Here is a 20,762-nt window from a genome sequence, read left to right as displayed (position 1 = left end):
GAACAGCTTCACCCAAGGTGAAGCTGAGCCAAAATAAAGCAAGACAGTGACCTGAGTCAAGGAGAAGCCTGACATGAAAGGCAACATTTTGGAACGTAGAATGGGTTAGATGGTGTGGGAAGATGGCCAGGAACATTCTGGCAAAATCTAGAGTAAACTTAGGTGGGTGTATAGTTAGCCAAATGAGTGACGCCACGCCAAACTGTTTGCCTGAACTCTCGGGAGAAACTGTATAAAAGGGCTCACCACGTACGACTTTTCCAACAGCGCCTTGGAAGATCTCTCATCTGCCGCTTAGCTTCTCCCACTCTTGGTAAGTTCTGTGCAGGCGACTCCTTAATTTGACTTATTGTAAATGGATGTACATCTCTGGATTTTATTTTATCAGGTTTTAATTGACTTGCTGGATCTGTAATTGAATTTGTAATGGCTTTTAGTCAAACACAATCAATCAATGACTGGTAAGTTTTCAACTGAATGACTTCTTAGAGCAGGGAAGGAAGTGATTGTTTGACTATGGAGCAGAGATTGAGTTGGGATCTGTTCTCGGAAGAGACACTCAAATCACAAGATCCAGTGGGTTGTGCCCCTGGCATTTTTTAGGGCTCAAGAGAAAAATCTACACAAATTTTGACTTTTGGGCCTTTAGAAATCTGAAGCAGAGTGCAATGGGAGCGAAGAATGAGGATGTCTTCCGCCTAAGAGATCAGAACTGGGAAGGGGAGATGCCGAGCTCTGGATTACTTTGGACTGTGTTTCAAAGAGCAGGCATGCAGTATTCAAGGATGCCTGGAACATTTTTTCTCTCCCTCTGGGATGCTTAGATTGTGGCCGTGGTCCTGAGTGGTTTTGCAAAGCCACTTCCGACATCAGGAGGAGGTGGTGTTGCGGGCTCACGCCCCCAACACACACGCGGTGGCTGGCTTTCAGCCCTGCGCAACCAGGGGAATCCTCGGGCAGCGTCAGCCCCGCAGCCAGCCAATCAGCTGGCTCTGGGGGCGTGGCCTGGGTCATTTAAGGCTGGTGCAGCCCAGGGATCTCCCCTTTTCGACCACGCAGCTGATTCCCACCCACCCTTTAGGTCTTCATTCTGACCTTGCTATGGACTTCGGTTGGTTGCCGTTGAGGGGCCTGGTAGGAATTTTTCCCACTTGGTGAATTGGCACTGGCCATTTGGTTTTTCACCTACCTCGTAGCAAATTGTCACAACGTCTTTGGTTCTGGTGATTAGGCATTGGTAGGGGTATTATTATGTAGGTGTGTTGGGGGGGAGCGCCATCACCCCCCCAAATATTTAAGGGTAGTCCGGTAAAGGATTCTGGGGGGCGTTGCCTCGTCCAAAACCTATGGAGGCCAGGGCCTAAGGCACACCCCCGAGCGGTGACCCCGGGGGAGTTCCTAGTTGATGTGCATCGCAGGACTCCCCCTGCTGGGGTTAATCATTTACGGTTTAAATGCTAACAGGCTGAAGCCAGATAGTCTGATACTACCAATGCCTAAGCCAATATCACTCTTACCTGTAACCAATAAAGTTGTGGCCAATTTTTGCCCATTAACCTAAAATAATGGGGCCCTGTGTCTTTATTCCAAATGGTGGGAGGCGGGAATCGCCACGCAAAACCTTGCCTAGTGTCCCTGTTCCCTTTCTCTCTGGAGAAAGCTGCTCTGGCCATGGTCACACCTGCTGCCCATGGAGCAGCTGAACTGGGTTTTTGAGGCTCACTCTATGCAGGGCTGCCTTGTTCCAGCCCCACTGACCCTTTCTTGCATGAGGCAGGTCTGGCAGAGCCAGCTGCTCCCCTGAAACCCTGGAAAGGGAATCCTTCTTTCTGGTGAAGAGAGGTGGGGAACCTCTAGCCCTCCAGACATGGCCAAACTACAGCCCTCGTCTCCTCTGCTTCCTGCAGCTGCTGAGATTTGTAGTTCAGATTCAAAGCGTTCCCCATTCCTGCTCAAGGGACAACCCTCTGCTAGATGAACCCATGGTCGGACGCATTAAAAGGAGCTCCCTGCCTTCTGAAAGTAATGCTGGGTAGAGATCTGGTCTCCTGACCTCAAAAAATCTATTGGAAAGTGGAAAAGGGCAGGAAGAATGATCAAGGGATTGCAGCAGCAACTCTCATATAAAGAAAGTTTGCAGTTTGGGGGTCTTTATAGTTGAGAAGAAAAGCGAGGAAAGGTCAAAATGGCAGGGAGGGGAGGTAGAATCTTTCAGCATTTCCTATTTCAAAATCCTTATTGAATTCCTTATGCCTCATTCAGCCTAATGTCCCAGGCCAGGCTACAGCAATTAAACAACGTTAATTCAAACTCTTCTTTCTTTAGGAATCCACATATTTCTGACAGTATCTATGAAAATGTCTCGTTTCAGAGTTCAAAGTTTCCTCCAAGATGTCCATTGTCATCTACGAACTGGAGCTGCAAGAGCCAGGCATGGAGCAACCTCTTATTATGACTTTCACCATTCCATCAGGAATATTTGATACACTGGTACCTCGGGTTTCGTGCACCATTAGATACGGAGATGAGAACTTTCACTGAAACTGTTCTTAACCTGAAGCTCTACTTTAGCTAATGGGGCCTCCAGCTACTGCTGCACCACCGGAGCACAATTTCTGTTCTCATCCTGAAGCCAAGTTCTCAACCTGAAGCACTATTTCTGGGTTAGCAGAGTCTGTAACCTGAAGCCTATGTAACCCGAGGTACCACTGTATCCGGGTTTAACCTCTTCCTCTCTGAGTATTCCCCTTCTGCTGCCTCCTTGGACGCTCCAGGTGACCTCATGTTCTGAAGAGAAGGCAGAGTTTCAGTGTCACTCACAATACGGACCCAACTGAGAATCGTCCACATTCCCCATCCTAAAGGGAAGCTCCAAGCGGAAAACTGAGATGAGAAACCAGGATATGATTTGCTTTCTTTTCAGGGCAGGAAGTCAGGAATGATGAGCATCCGGGATCCAAAGCAAAGATGGTCTCAGGTGCTCATCTTTTCTGACACCTGCAGCTGCCAATGTCTCACCTTTGCTCAGTTGCCCTTGACTGTTCCTTTGCACATCTCCTTTCTTCCTCTGCTATCTCTCCTCCATTTATGCCCAGCAACCCTCCGTTCTCTGAGTCTGAATAAGGAGAGCCTCAGGATCTGAACATCTTCCAGGGAGTTCCTAACTGGGAACTTTGTAGCCATCTGGGCCAGGACAAAAGGAAAGTCTGGGGAGAACCAACCATTATTCCTTCCTTCCTTCCTTCCTTCCTTCCTTCCTTCCTTCCTTCCTTCCTTCCTTCCTTCCGCTTGACCAACTCTCTTTAGAGATATTTTGTTTTCTCACAATCTGTATCACCTCAATAGTGAATGTGATCTTTACTCGGAATGGGATCTATTTATTTTTCTTCTCCCGCTTAAACTGCTGACCACAGAGAAAGTTCCCTCCTTTCTTCTCCTCTATTAAAGCTTCAGTGCAGCATCACAGATGTGTCTTGTCTTCTGCCTTCCTGGAACTTGGTCCACCGTCACCAAAACCCGCAAAGCCTCACCCCAAACCCATGTCCTGTGACTTGTGAATGACCCGTGTCCTGACCCCCCATCAGTGATATCCCCAAAGACCAGCTCCCAGGAAGTCCATTAAACGCCCAGGAAGTCCACTGTTAAAGCTTCAGTGCAGTATCACAGACGTGTCTTGTTGATGGGAGTGGGTTTGGGGCAGCCTCAATGCGCAATATGGCCTCTCTTGCAACCTTCTTCTGGGATCTGCAGTCAGCTTGGCAGTTCTCTAAGACATTGAGCACTTCTGGGGGCAAAGACATCACTTTGCCATGACCCGGCTGCTTCAAAACCCACCTGAGGACCAGGACACGTCCCAGGCAGGAGCACCTCTGACTTTTTGGCCCCTGAGATCACAACCTCTATCCAGGTTTGCCACATTACATTTCAGACTGGGGCCCTTCTTTTAGGATAAGTATTTTGGACTCTTTACAGTAGGGTTCGTAAAGTCAGGGACAGGATTTTTTCTCAAAACATGAGAAGCCCTGGTAGTATTCCAGAAGTGAATCCTTAGCCACAAGGAACAGAAATCAACACAGAGGCCGATGGTCCCGCCAAGATCACCAAAACATGAGAAACTTCTGTATGTATTACTTCTTCTTTTTTGATAATAATTTTTATTAGTTTTCAATTACAATCCATTAATAGGCTTGTTACAACAGTACCAATTTGTAATATATTAATATCAATAGTTCAAATACCGAATTATATAATTTAGATAAGGTGGCCCCCACGTACTAGAATTGATGGCTTGATTACGTAACAGAAACCTTAGCTAAAATCTTGCGTGATTCTTGTGTGGTTTTTGTCACTAATATACTCATTTTTATACACACTTTCTCCTAAGAAACACATTTTAAATTTGTTGTGGTGCAGAATCATAAAATTGTAGAATCATAGAATTGTAGAGTTGGAATTACCCAAAGGTAATTCCAGTCCAACCCTAGGAAAAGACATCCAGCCTCTGCTTAAAAATCTCCAATGAAGCAGAGTCCACAAACTTCTGAGGGTGCTTGGTCCACTGTCGAAAGCCTCTTACATTCGGAAGTAGAACTGGGGCCGAAAACCTGTAAAAAATGGATTTGTCGAACCAGGGCGTAGTATCATGGGTTGTGGCATGGGAATCATAAGACTTACTCCAATGTTGACACTGGACATCTTGGAGGAATGTTGGGGAATCTGAAATAAATCAATTTCAAGAATATGTTCACAAATATGTCGAAACAGAGGGAAATTAGTCATTAGTCTTCAGATTGCCAAACAGATGAAAAAGTATTTGATGGTTGGGCATTACTTTAAACAAGGACAGGTAGTAACTGAAAAGTATTATTATTATTATTGGGATAAAAAACCCTGAGGCCAGCTCTCTGTGCCTGTTCTCCTTTCTTCCTCTGTCTGTGCTGAAATCCAGCGTTCTTCTCAGGCTGGGCTTCCAAGACGCTTCCTCTTCCTTTAGACCACCAAGAAGAGCCTTGACCCAACAGCAGGGATGGGAAGCACTGGCCTTCCGTAACTTATGGAACTACAACTCCCAGCAGCCCCGATGCCAGCATGGCCAAATGCCAGGGGAGATGGGAGTTTTAGTTTGGCAACACCTCAAGGGCACGGGGCTCAGCCAGGAATGGGATTCCCTTCCCAGAGTTTGAGGTGAGCATCTCTCTCTGCCAGACCTGCCTCACCCCAAAAAGGACAAGGCTGGAAAAGTGGATCCTGGGATGCTCTCATACCATACACCTGCTCTTGCACACAGAATCCTAGCAGATCCAGGACAGGGAATCTTCCCCTTCCCTGCTCTGATCTCTTAGGAGGAAGAGATCCTCATTCTTCACCCTCATCAGACTCCGTTCACCAAAGTGCCAGCTCCACTTTTCAAAAGCCCTCTTAGAAGAGAAATTTCTGTCTGAGCCCAAAACACTGCCAGTGGCACAGGGAATTACATGTAAACCTTTGAAGGTCTCTTCCCAAATCTGATTTCTATGTGGAACGAAGTAGGAAGGCATGTTGAAAAGAAAAGCCCCCAATAAATATCTGCCCCATGGTCTTTGCTTTTATTGTAAATAATATTTAGGGTACTCTCATTCCGTCTGAGACTCAGGAAACACCGTCACTGGAAATGAGGCCACCATCAGAGGCGGCACCGGAACTGACGATTCACCGTGTTAGAGAAGAAACTAAAAATTTCTTCTTCCTTTAGATTCACAAAATGTTTAGTGGTATGCGTCCCCCTGCGTCCCCCCAGGAACAAAGCACTGCCCATGGTCTATCACTTCCTACCTTCCCTGGTCTATGAATCAATTTAAAGGTAAAGGGACCCCTGACTGTTAAGGCCAGTCAAGGATGACTCTGGAGTTGTGGCACTCATCTCGCTTTACTGGCCGAGGGAGCCAGCATTTGTCCGCAGCCAGCTTCTGGTTCATATGGCCAGCATGACTAAGCCGCTTCTGCCGAACCAGAGCAGTGCATGGAAATGCCATTTACCTTCCCGCCAGAGTGGTACCTATTTATCTACTTGCACTTTGACGTGCTTTCGAACTGCTAGGTTGGCAGGAGCAGGGACTGAGAAGCGGGAGCTCACCCCGTCGCGGGGATTCGAACCCCCGACTTCTGATCGGCAAGCCCTAGGCTCTGTGGTTTAGACCACAGCGCCACCCGCATCACAAATCAATTTACTTAAAAGGAACTTACCAAAAGCTGAAGAAGCTGAGCAGCCGAAGAGAGGAGATCTTCAAAAGCTCTGGTGGAAAAGCCCTACGCGCTGAGCCCTTTTATACAGTTTCTCTCTCTGCAATTGGAGCAAATACTTTGGTGAAGCATCACTAATTTGGCTAAATATGGTCCACCTCCACTTTTGGGCCTGAACGTTCCTCGCCACTGAGACTCCATCCGACTGCAATGTCATGTGTTCCAATAAATTAGCTGTCCTGTCAGCCTCCTCCTTCTCTCAAGGCAACGCTTCGCTTTCTTTTAACTCGGCTTCACCTTGGGTAATGTTCTTCGCGTTCCTTTTAAAGGAATTTGGGGCATTTTCTTGACTCAGTCCTCTTTTAGGACCTATGGCTCTGCACCTACGAACACACAGGATGTTGCAATCGCAGGTGAGGCACATTTTCTCCCTCAAAGGACACTGGGCCCTCCAGATTGCTAAGGGTGCTGGGAAGCAGAGCTCAGAGCGGGAGCACCAGCCAAAGCTTTGTAAAGCAAGTCACGACAGCAACCATGAATGGAGCACCCCAGAAGGGGGGGGTGGGCCCAAGGAGCTCCCTTGCTGCACACCTGATCTTTCAAACATAGGACAACCAGGTCCAGAACAGGTCACACACACACACACACACACACACACACACACACAGCCAGCCTGCAAGTTCTGCTCTGTTGGGAGCAAGAGGTCCTTGCTCCTTCCTTCCTTCCTTCCTTCCTTCCTTCCTTCCTTCCTTCCTTCCTTCCTTCCTTCCTTCCTTCTTTCTTTCTTTCTTTCTTTCTTTCTTTCTTTCTTTCTTTCTTTCTTTCTTTCCTTCTTTCCTTCTTTCCTTCTTTCCTTCTTTCCTTCTTTCTTTCTCACACGTATTTATTTACAAAATGCTACAACCAGCTTTCCCTCTCTGAGCCCAGACGGTTTCTTTGCTTACGAAGCCCTTGCTGCGCCAAAGTCCGCAAGGCAAGAGTTCTCTTGCAATTCTCTTGCAATGGAGTCCTGCAACTCTTCCTCAAAGGCCTCAGCTCCAATGCTTCTCTCCAGAGTGCTCTATGCTCTCTGCCCTTGAATGCTGTAACTTGAGCCCCTTTCCTACCCAGCCTGACTGTGCCAGTTCTGCCCAGCAACACGGCCAAGGCAGTCACAAAGCGCCTTGCAGCTGCATCGTGAGGAATCTGCTCTTGAATGGCTTTCCTTAACGGGCACGGGTTTCTGTGTGTACGTTTCCTTCAGCTCCCCTTTTGATCTTCACAAGAGTCCCATGGGGTAGTCCACGTGTCAAAGGGGCCTCCTGGCTTTGCAGAGGAGAGAAGACACTCCAGTCCCTGACAGACAAGAAATAATAATAATAACAAAAGTAATTTATTATTTGTACCCTGCCCGTCTGGCTGTAGGTCTTTCAAGACCGGTGTTATGTGGTCTCGGCAGCCGTCACCAGTCTAGCTGCCACATTCTCGATTAGATGTAGTTTCTGGGTCACCTTCCAAGGTAGCCCCACGTAGAGCGCGTTGCAGTAGTCTAAGCGCACTGTTGGTTATGAACATATGCTACATCAGTGTAGCCAGCTGCACGTTTCTCAGAGTCTAATGAGAAGTGCAAGCTCAAATTTGAGTGAAATTCCTTGGGAGCGCAAAAGAGTCCCAGGGGCACAGCCAGGAGGTGACCCCTTCTCTATGGTTCCTCTTTGTCCTGGAAGCTAATCGTTTGGCCTGGCGGTAGTAATCTGGCTAAGTATACCCAACCACAGCTCAGAATTTGGCCAGAATATTCCTAGCCATTAAGACACCTCTTGATGTAATGTTTTCAGAGATGTTATCTTTCATGCCAGGCTCCTCCTTGGCACAAGCAGCTGCTTTCATTTATTTTAAGTGCCAAAATGTTGTGTTGCTGTTGTTGGGCCTGATCATGGTGACATTTTAGAAGCCATAACTTCTAGTCTAATTCCTAATTGCAACAGGGTGGCCGTCCTTAGCCTTTTAATTACCTGAAATGAAAGCAAGTTAATTGGCTCCAAGTAGGAAATGTTCTCCATCGACTCTCCTGAAGGCAAAGAGCCTGCTCCAGAACATCCCACCTTCGCACTTAAAGCCCTCAAGACATTTTCTCCTACAGTGCAACAAGGCTTTGGCCTTCCTGCTTTTGCAATGGCCTTTTGTTCAAAGCAGCAGGAGCCCATCAACTTGAGTTCACACTTAGAAAGAGATTCATGAATGTCAGGCACTTCCAGCTACAATAAGATTACACTACACGAGGCATTTGATTCATCTCAGTCAAGGGTACCTGACTCCTCAGCCTCACATTTAAAAAGCCAGGTTTAGCTATTTGCCCTGTTTGGATTTTCTGCCACCACCACTCCAGCTCACTCTGAATGCTTTCCAAACCTGCTAGAAGTTGGTGAAGAAGTCTTTGGCATGAGCTGAACTAGGGCCGTCTTACGTATATCCGGCGTGTGGTGCAAAGATCCCTCCGGCACAGCCCCCTTTCCCAGAGTTGCCAACCTTTTTACGGAGATGCTGGCACCTTTGCGGGGCTGGAGGAGGCGGACAGCAGCCGGAGGGCGGCTCCTCCGGTGGGAAAGGTGGGTATGTCGCTGCTTCAGTGGGCATGGCGCTGCTTCAGCGAGGCGGTGCATGGCGCTGCTTCAGCGAAGCGGGCGAGGGCGGCAAGCTAATGCTGGGAGGCACCACTTCTAGCCTCTGCCTCTTCCCTGGCGTTCTCCAGAACTTGGCGACCTGGCGCCCCCACCACTTGCCTCTATGGGCAAGACGCCCCTGAGCTGAATCTCAATGATAGAGGCATGATGAACGTTGAACTTAGATTCTGATCTATTCAAGGGATAGGTAAAAGTAAAGGGACCCCTGACCATGAGGTCCAGTCGTGGCCGACTCTGGGGTTTTGGCGCTCATCTTGCTTTATTGGCCGAGGGAGCTGGCGCACAGCTTCCGGGTCATGTGGCACTTTGACGTGCTTTCGAACTGCTAGGTTGGCAGGAGCAGGGTCCGAGCAACGAGAGCTCACCCCGTCGCGGGGATTCGAACCGCCGACCTTCTGATTGGCAAGTCCTAGGCTCTGTGGTTTAACCCACAGCGCCACCCGCATCCCATTCAAGGGATAATATGTACCAAAAGGAAGGTGGATACTTATGCTGTGGCCATCATGGCAGTTCCTGTTCCGAAGCCTCGGGAGCAGTGGTGGAACGTGTCTCCTGGTGCCCAGGACTGGTGATTGTCGGTGGGCCTAGGGTGGGAGGAAGGCAACGTGAGGAAGATGAAGCAGGAGAGGCAGGTGCCTTCCATTCATTGTCCTCAGACTGCTCCCTCCCTCCCTCTTGGCCATCCAGGGCAGGGATGCCTTCACAGGCCATGAGGAGAAGGAGGAACCCCAAATCCCATAAAGAGGAACACGAAGAACTTCCAAGATGAAGCTGAGCCAAAAGAAAGCAAAGCAGTTTCCTGAGCCAAGAAGTCGCCTGACATGAAAGATAGCATCTTACAATTGGGTTACAGGGTCTGGGAGGGTGGCCAGGAGCATTCTGGTAAAGTCTAGACTTGACTGGGGTGGGGTATACTTAGCCAAATTAGTGACGCCATGTTGCCCGAAAAGTCCAGAGAGAAACCGTATAAAAGGCTTTTCCACCAGTGCCTTGAAACATCTCCTCTCTTCCGCCACTCGGCTTCTCCATCAGTTGGTAAGTTGTCTTGAACTGAATCGCTTCTTAGAGGAGAGAAGGAAGGAACTGTTTGATTATGGAACAAAATAATTTTGAAATTTGGTTCTGCAAATTGAGAGACAAGAAGCAGTTTGGGGAAGAGAAACTTAAATCTCTACATCCTAGGAGTTGTGTTACTGGGATTGTTTTGGGCTCAACAGAAAATTTTAACCTAGAGTTGTATTGGGGCTTTTAGAAATGCGAAACTGGGTACTTTCATGGTTGGAGGTTCAGCTCCGAGGGCCTTCTGGTGGTTCCCTCATTGCGAGAAGCTAAGCTACAGGGAACCAGGCAGAGGGCCTTCTCGGTAGTGGCGCCCGCCCTGTGGAACGCCCTCCCACCAGATGTCAAAGAGATAAACAACTACCTGACATTTAGAAGACATGTGAATGCAGCCCTGTTCAGTGAAGTTTTTAATTTGTGACATTTTAATCAATCAATCAATCAATCAATCAAAGGACCATAGCATCAAAGGACAAACACATATAAATATAACCTCGGAGGGATGGTCAGGACAGGGAGAAAGATAATAATAACAAGATGCAGATAAATTAATTGTGACATTTTGATGTATTTTTAATCTTTGTTGGAAGCCGCCCAGAGTGGCTGGGGAAACCCAGCCAGATGGGCGGGGTACAAATAATAAATTCTTCTTCTTCTTCTTATTATTATTATTATTATGGAGCCAGCTCAGGAAAAACAGATAATCAGCAGCCGTGGTCCTGAGTGGTTTTGCAAAACCTTGCCTAGTGTCCCTGTTCCCTGTCTTTCTGGAGAAAGCTGCTCTGGCCATGGTCACAGCTGCTGCCCACGGAGCAGCTGAACTGGGTTTTTGAGGCTCACTCTCTGCAGGGCTGCCTTGTTCCAGCCCCACTGACCCTTTCTTGCATGAGGCAGGTCTGGCAGAGCCAGCTGCTCCCCTGAAACCCTGGAAAGGGAATCCTTCTTTCTGGTGAAGAGAGGTGGGGAACCTCTGGCCCTCCAGACATGGCCAAACTACAGCCCTCGTCTCCTCTGCTTCCTGCAGCTGCTGAGATTTGTAGTTCAGATTCAAAGCGTTCCCCATTCCTGCTCGAGGGACAACCCTCTGCTAGATGAACCCATGGTCGGACGCATTAAAAGGAGCTCCCTGTCTTCTGAATGTAATGCTGGGTACAGATCTGGTCTCCTGACCTCAAATAATCTATCGGAGAGTGGAAAAGGGCAGGAAGAATGATCAGGGGGATGGAGCTATGAAGAGAGTTTGCAGTGTTCGGGAGTTTTTGGTTTTGGGGGAAAGCGAGTAAGAGTCATGATGACAGAAGTTTATAAAGCCAGGCAGGGCATGAGGAAGTTGAACAGAGAAAGGTTTTTCTTCCTCTCTCACAACACTACAATTCCTGGACAGCCAACGAAGCTGAAATGTTGGAAAATTTGGACAGAAAGGACTTATTCTCACAGAACAGAGTCAAACTGGGCAAGTCTTTCCCATGGGAGGCAGTGAAGGACAGTGTGATGGCCTGGGATTCGGACTCAGAGGCTGAACCTGAAGAATCCCAGCCCGCACAGGAGTCCCTGCCTCCAGAACCAGCTGAGCCGGGGCTGGGGCTTGAACCTGAAGGGTCCTCACCTGTGCTGGATCCTCAGGTTCAGGCACCAGCTGAGTCTGCTCTGGCTCCTGAGATGATGGAGGACCCATTGCCTGCAGGTGCTCCACTCTCAGCCCCGTCAGGAGAAGAGGAGGTTGCCTCTGGGTCTGGGAACCCTCCAGCCTCTCCTGAGCTGCAGAGGCTCCGGGCAGAGAAGCAGAGGGAACTAAGTTCCTGTAGGAGGAGTGCTCACCTTCAGGCCAGGAGAGGCGAGTCACCTGTGGACCGGGGCCGCCCTATGCCTCAGGGCAGATAAAAGCCAGTCAGCCCCAGTCCCAGGTTGCGGGAGCAACATTGTTGGTAGCCTGTTCCTGCCTGCATCCTGTCCTGCTCTTCTGCCAGAGTTCCTGACCTCACCCGACTCCCTGCTTTGGACCCAGCTACAGCTTTGACGGACAGCCTCCAAAGACCTCGGACTGGACTCAGACCTCACCTCTCGGTTAGCCCCCAGGACCAGCACAGACAGCAACTGGGATGGCTTTCAAAGAGGATTAGAAAAATTTTAAAAAGAGGAGGAGGAGGAGGAGGAGGAGGCTATTGATGGCTACCAGTCACCAATGTTATGCTTTCCCTACACAGTTGGGGCCAGCAACACTTCTGAACATTAGCCGCTGGAAACCACAGGTTGGAAGAGATGTCTTGGGCCTGATCCAGCCAGCTCTTCTCATGTTCTTATAGAAGAAGAAGGTTGGATTTCATCAGAGGAGACAGGGAGCAGAAAGAGGAGACTTGGTCAAAATGGCGGGGAGGGGGGAAGAATCTTTTAGCATTTCCTATTTCAAAATCCTAATTGAATTTCTTATGCCTCATTCACCCGAATGTCCCAGGCCAGGCTACAGCAATTAAAGAATGTTAATTCAAACTCTTATTTCTTTAGGAATCCACATATTTCTGAAATTATCTATGAAAATGTCTCATTTCAGGTTTCAAAGCTTTCCTCCAAGATGTTCAGTATCAGCCCCTCTCTGCTGCAGCAATTGCCACCCATGGATGGAACTGTTACTATTACTGTCATAACTCCAACAGGAACCTATGTTATCCGGGTTTAACCTCTTCCTCTCTGAGGATTCCCTTCTGCTGCCTCCTTGGATGCTCCAGGTGACCTCATGTTCTGAAGAGAAGGCAGAGTTTCAGTGTCACTCACAATACGGACCCAACTGAGAATCGTCCACATTCCCCATCCTAAAGGGAAGCTCCAAGCGGAAAACTGAGATGAGAAACCAGGATATGATTTGCTTTCTTTTCTGGGCAGGAAGTCAGGAATGATGAGCATCTGGGATCCAAAGCAAAGATGGTCTCAGGTGCTCATCTTTTCTGACACCTGCAGCTGCCAATGCCTCACCTTTGCTCAGTTGCCCTTGACTGTTCCTTTGCACATCTCCTTTCTTCCTCTGCTATCTCTCCTCCATTTATGCCCAGCAACCCTCCGTTCTGAGTCTGAATAAGGAGAGCCTCAGGATCTGAACATCTTCCAGTGAGTTCCTAACTGGGAACTTTTTATCCATCTGGGCCAGGACAAAAGGAAAGTCTGGGCAGAACCAACCACCAGTCTTCCTTCCTTCCTTCCTTCCTTCCTTCCTTCCTTCCTTCCTTCCTTCCTTCCATGTGCTTGACCACCTCTCTTTAGAGATATTTTGTTTCTCACAATCTGATCTTCAATGGCTCCCAGTACGTTTCTGAGCACAATTCAAAGTGTTGATGCTGACCTTTAAAGCCCTAAATGGCCTCAGCCCAGTATACCTTAAGGAGCGTCTCCACCCCCATCATTCTGCCCAGACACTGAGGTCCAGCGCCGAGGGCCTTCTGACAGTTCCCTTACTACGAGAAGCGAGGTCACAGGGCATCAGGCTGAGTGCCTTCTCGGTAGTGGCACCCGCCCTGTGGAACACCCTCCCACCAGATGTCAAGGCAATAAGCAACTGTTTTACTTTTAAAAGACAACTGAAGGCGGCCCTGTTTAGGGAAGTTTTTAATGACTGACGCTGTATTGTTTTTAATATTTGGTGAATGTGCTCTTTACTCAGAATGGGATCTATTTTTCTTCTCCCGCTTAAACTGCTGACCACAGAGAAGGTTCCCTCCTTTCTTCTCCTCTATTAAAGCTTCACTGCAGCATCACAGATGTGTCTTGTCTTCTGCCTTCCTGGAACTTGGTCCACCGTCACCAAACCCCCAAAGCCTCACCCCAAACCCATGTCCTCTGATGTGTGAATGACCCGTGTCCTGACCCCCCCCATCAGTGATATCCCCAAAGATAAACTCTCAAGAAGTCCATGCCAAGCCGGCAGCGCTTGAGATGAAGGAGGAATTCCCAGCCACTGTTTGTGCCATTCCAGGCTTTGCAGTCCTGTCGAGTTCAACCCAAGGAGCACTTTTAACCTCAACTAGGAATCAGGCAGAAGGTCATTTCAGTTTGTATTTAAAAGCGAATCTATCTAACTCACAGCCACCCTCCAGAATTTGCACTTATTTGAATCTGTGATGCAGTTCCCCATCCAAACATTATTTATTAAAAAAGAGCATCTGTTAAGTGATAAGTGGGCACAACAATGAATTTATTAGTGCAGATTTGCAGATTAGTTGTGCTGCAGAATAATTATAATTATAATTATAATTATAAATTTTTATTTATATCCCGCCCCCCCCATCCGAAGCCGGGCTCAGGGCGGCTAACAACAATAAAACAATACAACATTCTAAAGTCATTTCATTCAAAAATTACTTCAAATCAAATTGATTAATTCAAGGTGTCAGGGGTTCAGGAGCAGAGGCACAGGAGAGAGAAGAGATAGAGAGCGAAGGGGAGGAATCAGAAGGAGATATGAGCGAGGACGGCGGCCCGAGATCTCCGAGTCTTTCCAGTGAATCGGAAGACTCGCAGAAAGGAGCGCCCGTGGCCAGAGCAAGGGGGGGACCCAGGGGGACACCCCGGGAAGGAGGGACCCGAGGAGACTCAGAGAGCAGCAGTTGGAAATCAGGACCAGCTTCCCCAATAGAGAGCAGTAGGGAGGAAGGGGGCCAGGTATCGGGATCAGGCGACTCGCCGCAGGAGGGAGAGCATGAGTCAGGATTGGCCACACCTCCGTCGGGGAGCGAGGAAACGGTCAGGAGGAAGGTGGAAGGTTGGGCGCGCGCGCCAAGTTCAAATACACAGGAAGGCGGCACAGTGAGCAGCCCGGAAAGGGAGCTGCGTCCCAAAGCCCGCCGCAAGGAGGGAGAAGGGTCCGGGGGGTCGTCAGCGTCAGAAGAGTCTAGGAAGGAGGGAACCCCGGGGGGCAGAGGGACCCAGAGAAGAAAGGAAAGGCGGAAGAGGTGGAGTAAGGCTAGGGTATTAAGTTGGTGTACAGGGGGCGGAGAATCAGACGGAGCTTTGCCGGTCTAGCTTCTAAGACGTAGAGCTGCACGCTGCGGCTTGAAAATGGAAACTGTAACGCAATAAAGACTTTTATACAGCATTGCCGGCTAGCGTGGTCCTCTGTGAGCTGGGACCTGAGAGCAGTCCTGACACAAGGGTATTCTGTTAAAGGAATCCCGGGGGCGTGGTCTCCACCTGAAGCCCCAGGTGGGGGGCTAGGGCCATGGCATGACCCCTAGCGGTGACCCTGGGCCAGTAGGGCTCCCCCTACTGGAGATCAACCATTACAAGACTCCTGCAGACAGGCAGGAGTCAGATATAGTCATGTGGTTTCCAATGCCTAAGCCAATACCACTCACATTCTGTAACCAATAAAGTTGTGGCCTTTTTCTCCCATTAACCAAAAATACTGTTTCATGTGTCTTTATTCCACTTCCCGGGAGAGTCTGGGACCTTGCCGCGCAAACCCAGTGTGCATTTCAGAGGGTCGTGTGTTTCAGTGTGATATCATTTTGGAAAATATGAGTTTCATAGATTCACCTTGAAATGCAAGCTAAATTGATCCACCCCTTCATCCCTGGCAAGGGCAGAAAGTATTCTCAGAAGAGTTCTCTTTCTCTTGATTTCATCAGGACTGGACACACTGGAACTTTGAGACTGGCCAGGGGCATTTCACGAAATGAGGAGCAAGACATAAGAAGCTTTGAGAAAAAACACGCAAGAGGCCTCTGTGATGCTGCAGTGAAGCTTTAATGGATAGAAAGGAAGGAGGGAACATTCTCTGTGATGAACAGTTCTGGTAGGTGAAAAGAAACAAATACCGTACATTCCAAAACAAAGGAAGGGGAAATTCCACATTCAAAGGGGAGATATGCGGGGAAACCAACGGACCCATCAATGGAGGTGGTTGTATTGGAAAAGTGGAAGGCTGGAAGCTTCTCCCCAGACCTTCCCTTTAGCCCAGCTGGCTGAAAAGGCAGACTGAAAAGGTCGCCTGATTCTGACTCCTCAAATGGACGAAGGCTTGGCATCAGCACAGGGAACATACACAGGCGGCAGAGGAAGAATGACCAAGTCATGTGTTGCAGAGGAAAGTTTCAGCATTGGCAGCCCTGGACATCAGAACAGATGGATCTGGATCACGGATGCTGAGCACTTCTGACTTTTTGGCCCCTGAGATCACAACCTCTATCCAGGTTTGCCACATTACATTTCAGACTGGGGCCCTTCTTTTAGGATAAGTATTTTGGACTCTTTACAGTAGGGTCTGCAAAATCAGGTATAGGAATTTTTCTCAAAACATGAGTAGTCCTTGTAATATTCCAGAAGTGAATCTTTAGCCACAAGGAACACAAATCAACGCAGAGGCTGATGGTCCGGTCAAGATCACTGAAACAGGAAAAACTTCTGTATATACTTCTAGATATACTTTTTAACAGAAACCTTAGCTAAAATCTTGCATGATTCTTGTACTCTCTTGTATATTCATTTTTATACACACTGTCTCATAAGAAACACATTTTTAAATCGTTGCAGTGCAGAATCATAGAATTGTTGAATCATAGAATCATAGAGTTGGAATTACCCCAGGGGTTATCCAGTCCAACCCTGGAAAAGCAGGAATCTCAACTATGGCAGGGGCCATTCTGAGGAGATTTCACCCCTCCCATTCCAAGAATCTGCTGATGTTCTCTGCTGATTCTCCAGAGAGGAGGGGGGGGCGATTTCTGCTCACTACTTATTCCGCTCCAGCCTCACATCAATTAGAGAGACTGAGTGTTAGAGAGAGTGTTATCTCTGTATAGATAAGGTTGCTGCTAAGAGCAGCTGCAGACACTCAGTGCAGTTCAGCTTCTCCATTTAGCTCTGTATATAGTTTGTATGATAGTTGTAGATAGAATAAAAGTAGTTCTTCTACAGAGCTGTTCTCTGAGTGGTTTATACTCTGCTGTGCAATGACTGTCTTCGGTAGTGAATCTGGTGCTCACAGCTCTGAATTGTGAGTCCACAGCACTTTGACCTGTTCCTGTGCAGAAGGTGGTCTCTGGAAGTGCTACCCCAGCTTGCCTGGCCCAGTCAGGCTGAAGTGGATGAGTCCAGTCGTGGGCACTGGCTCAAGGGCGATGCTGACACATTAAACCTCTGTTTAAAATTCTCCAATGAAGCAGAGTCCACAACCTTCTGAGGGTGTTTGGTCCACTGTCGAAAACCTCTTACATTGGGAAGTAGAACTGGGCCCGGAAACCTGTAAAAAATGGACTTGGCCAACCAGGGCGTAGTATCATGGGAATCATAAGACTTACTCCAATGTTGGCACTGGACATCTTGGAGGAATGTTGGAGTATCTGAAATAAATCATTTTAAAGACATTTATTCACAAATATGTGGAAACAGAGGGAAATTAGTCATTAGCCTTCTGATTGCCGAACAGATGAAAATGTATTTAACTGTTGGGCATTACTTTAAGCAAGGGCTGGTAATCTCCCCAATACTAAAAGTATTATTATTGGTATTAAAGCCCAGCTCTCTGTGCCTGTTCTCCTTCTCTCCCTGTCTGTGCTGAAATCCAGCGTTCTTCTCAAGTTGGGCATGCAAGAAGCTTCCTCTTCCTTTAGACCATCAAGAAGAGCGTTGACCCACAATCACTTCCTACCTTCCCTGCTCTCCAGATCAATTTATTTAAAAGGAACTTACCAAAAGCTGAAGAAGCTGAGCAGCCGAAGAGGAGATCTTCAAAAGCACTGGTGGAAAAGCCCTACACGCTGAGCCTTTTTATACAGTTTCTCTCTGCACTTGGAGCAAATACTTTGGCGCAGCATCACTAATTTGGCTAAGTGTAGTCCGCCTCCACTTTTTTGCCAGACTGCCCCTAGCCACTGGGACTCCATCCGACTCTAAGGTTATGTGTTCCAAGATGTTATTGGTCATGCCAGCCTCCTGCTTTGCTTTCTTTTGACTCGGCTTCAATTTGCACCTACGAACATACTGGATGTTGCAATCGCAGGTGAAGCACATATTCTGCCTCAAAAGACTCTGGTCCCTATAGATGGCTAAGGGTGCTGGGAATCATAGGTCTGTGAGGGGTGAGCTACATTTACCAGAATTCTTTGGAGGACAATGTTCCATGATTCCTGGGACTGTCAACGTTTGAGGCCTTTAGGCTGTTACAATGACCCTGTAATTGTTTGTAGCAGAGATTATTGGTGAGCAGGCCTTTGAGTAGATAGAGAGGGAAGGACTTTATTTAAATGAGAGGGGCCAGGATTACTTCTTGTCACTGTACTCCTGGCTGCTTGGACACTTCAGCTCACTTGGGTCACCTTCCTCTTGTCAGACCTTCACAGGGGGCACCCCCTCAGACCACCTCAGCCCCTGGCTCCCTTCCTCTGATCTTACCCAAATGAGTATGAACAAACGGGGTCTCCAAATGGTTTGTTTCCTCCAGTTTTTCCTTGTCTCCTCCTCCCTGACTCCTCTCAGCTGACTCTCCCCCCAAGAACCTGGAACCTCCAGCCAATAAGGCCTGTGGTACATCAGGAAAGCCAGAGAGAGGGGAGACTGTGCCACACAGAAAATGGGACCCAGAGTTACTTTTGAAGACAAAGGAGAATTTGAGATGGAGTACAGAGCTGAGTTTAGGACTGAGTTTTTGCAGAAAGGTTGCAGCCTGTAAGATGTAGCAAGCTGGACCCAGGGTCAGAGCCACACTTGGGCTCAGGTGGTATATATGTGCAAATAAACCATATGTCATAAAGACACTGCAGTCCCCACTGTCCCTCGTTTCCAAAGGAAACACAGTCCCTGGTTCAGCGCTTGTACCCCTTTGAATCTGGCACTGCTCAGAGATTGAAGTGGCATGCAACAATATTTAGGTGAGCCCTACATATACGCAATTCCTTTGTCTGGTGCAGAAAGCAGGAATTTAGCCATACAGGCAGAGGTGCTCCTGTCTGGGATGTTTCCCAGTCCTCAGGTGGGTTTCGAAGCTGAGAGGATTCCATGGGAATAAATGAAGTTGGCAGCAGCTGACGGACATATCAGTAAAAGGATTCCAGACTCTCCATCTCCCAGAACCTGGTGAGCCTTAAAAGTTAGGAGAGGTAATGTGTTCCAAGAAGTTATTGGTCCTGCCAGCCTCCTCCTTCACTCAAGACGCTGCTTTGCTTTCTTTTGACTCGGCTTCAATTTGCACCTACAAACACACTGGGTGTTGCAATCACAGGTGAAGCACATTTTCTGCCTTAAAAGACTCTGGTCCCTATAGATGGCTAAGGGTGCTGGGAATCATAGCTCTGTGAGGGGGGAGCTACATTTCCCAGAATTCTTGGGGAGGACAATGTTTCATGATTCCTAGGACTGTCAACCTTTCAAGGCCTTTATGCTGTTACATTTGTAGCAGAGATTATTGGTGAGCAGGCCTTTGAGTAGATAGAGAGGGAAGGACTTTATTTAAATGAGAGGGGCCTGGATTCCTTCTTGTCACTGTAATCCTGGCTGCTTGGACACTTCAGCTCACTTGGGTCACCTTCCTCTTGTCAGACCTTCACAGAGGGCACCCTCTCAGACCACCTCAGCCCCTGCTTCTTCTGACCTTCCCCAAATGAGTATAAATAACTAATGGGGTATCCAAATCCTGGTCTGTTTCCTCCAGTTTTTCCTGGTCTCTTCCTCCCTGCACCTTCCTCACCGACTTCCTTTCTTCCCAGAGACTCCTCTCAGCTGACTCTGTCCCCAAGTACCTGGAACTTCCAGCCAAACAGGGTCTGTGCTCACAAAGAGCAATGAAGATCCACAGACCTCATTCTGACCCTGCTTAATCGATTCTCCGCGCATTCCTCTCTCCCTGCATTCACAGGACCTCTCACCAAGGACTTCTACTGCTCACAATTGCACACAATAGTACCGGTGGTCACACAACATTTTGCCCTCACAATGCTGCCATTCCCAACACCCCTAAGAGTCTACAGTGCCCAGAGTTCGATGAAGGGGAAAAGATGCTTAAGGTATGTTTTAAAGAAGTCGTCCGTATGTAGGTTATGCTCCACAGATGATGCTTCTGAAGCCTGAAGGAGTCAAGAGAACACCCTGAATTCCATTAAAAGGAACACAGAGAACATCATCCAAGGTGAAGCTGAGCCCAAATTAAACAAAGCAGCTTCCCGAGTCACTGGCCTGCAAGATACCTTTCGGAACTTAGTATGTGGAGGTTGAATATTGTCCTGGTCTTCTGGTAACAGCTTAGGAATGCTTGTCCCTTCAACCTCTCAATTTTAGAAATCCCAGTTTCTCACTGTTTCCAAATGTAAATTCAGCTCTCTTCATGTCTAAAGCAGTTTGTGAATTATTATTTTTTAAAGCCTTGTGAAAATTCATAAGGATCAGTGAAAAATTCTCCTAATTCCCCACATTTCAGCATGGAATTTTGCAACCAAAGTCCACTGATATAATCCACATTTGTATGTTAAGCTAATTCACTAATCTCTTCATTTTATGCACTCTTTCATCTCAACATATGGGTTTTTCTTTCTTTCAAAATATTGCTTGCTTGGGGAACAGCATCACACCTTCATACAAGTGTGTATTTCGAAGGGTGACGTGTTTTGGCTATTATGTCAATTTGCAAATTGTGAATTGGATAGATTCACCTTTAAATACAAGCTAAACTCAACGCCCCTAACCCCATTCCTGGCAAGGGTAAAAAGTACTCTCAGAAGAGTCCTCTTTCTGCTGACTTCATCACGACTGGACACCTTGGAACTGCAGAAACAGCTTCCAAGGAGTAGCCGGGAATCCCTCCTTCCGCCCGAGCAGTGCCTGTCTTGGCAGGGACTTTCAGGCAGG

At 47.9% G+C, this 20,762-nt stretch overlaps 3 long non-coding RNA genes across 3 annotated transcripts in view; 1 reads left to right on the top strand and 2 right to left on the bottom strand.

Moving 5' to 3' along the window:
- Positions 1-4,174: 4,174 nt before the first annotated feature.
- The window catches only part of LOC309520737, an 81,394-nt gene continuing 64,806 nt past the window's right edge, over positions 4,175-20,762 (bottom strand). Inside the window, exons 2-4 of the long non-coding RNA XR_014214357.1 lie at positions 7,164-7,554; positions 6,223-6,317; positions 4,175-4,716 (exon numbers count right to left, since the gene is read on the bottom strand). This is a non-coding gene — a long non-coding RNA (uncharacterized lncRNA). The remainder of the gene's footprint in view (positions 4,717-6,222; positions 6,318-7,163; positions 7,555-20,762) is intronic.
- On the bottom strand, positions 15,782-18,755 carry LOC309520773. The gene is made up of 3 exons (XR_014214400.1): positions 17,616-18,755; positions 15,904-16,310; positions 15,782-15,869 (listed from the first exon to the last, which is right to left on the bottom strand). It is a non-coding gene; the product is annotated as an uncharacterized lncRNA (long non-coding RNA).
- On the top strand, positions 18,749-19,720 carry LOC309520771. The gene is made up of 2 exons (XR_014214397.1): positions 18,749-19,143; positions 19,630-19,720. It is a non-coding gene; the product is annotated as an uncharacterized lncRNA (long non-coding RNA).

This window comes from Podarcis vaucheri (assembly GCF_965113315.1).
Source record: "Podarcis vaucheri genome assembly, chromosome: 16".
Lineage (NCBI taxonomy): Eukaryota > Metazoa > Chordata > Lepidosauria > Squamata > Lacertidae > Podarcis > Podarcis vaucheri.
Note: the sequence above shows the minus strand (reverse complement) of the source record. Positions and strands in the feature narration are given on the sequence as shown.